Below are 326 nucleotides of genomic sequence, written 5' to 3' on the forward strand. Positions count from 1 at the left end.
AATATGTTGGCTCTTGAAAGAATGATGACTAGGAGACATGTTATTTGATAATCTAAAAAATCATAAAAATAATTCTTGAAGTAAGAAAAAGCAGCAAAGAACAAAGCTTGCAGAAAAAAAAAATAGGCGAAAAAAAAAATTAGAAAAAGCAAGCAGAAAAAGCCAAAGCTCTTAAAACCAAAAGGCAAGAGCAAAAAGCCAATAACCCTTAAAACCAAAAGGCAAGGGCAAATAAAAAGGATCCAAAGGCTTTGAGCATCAGTGGATAGGAGGGCCTAAAAAGGAATAAAATCCTGGTCTAAGCGGCTAAACCAAGCTATCCCTAA

Source organism: Arachis ipaensis, chromosome B01 (assembly GCF_000816755.2).
Source record: "Arachis ipaensis cultivar K30076 chromosome B01, Araip1.1, whole genome shotgun sequence".
NCBI lineage: Eukaryota > Viridiplantae > Streptophyta > Magnoliopsida > Fabales > Fabaceae > Arachis > Arachis ipaensis.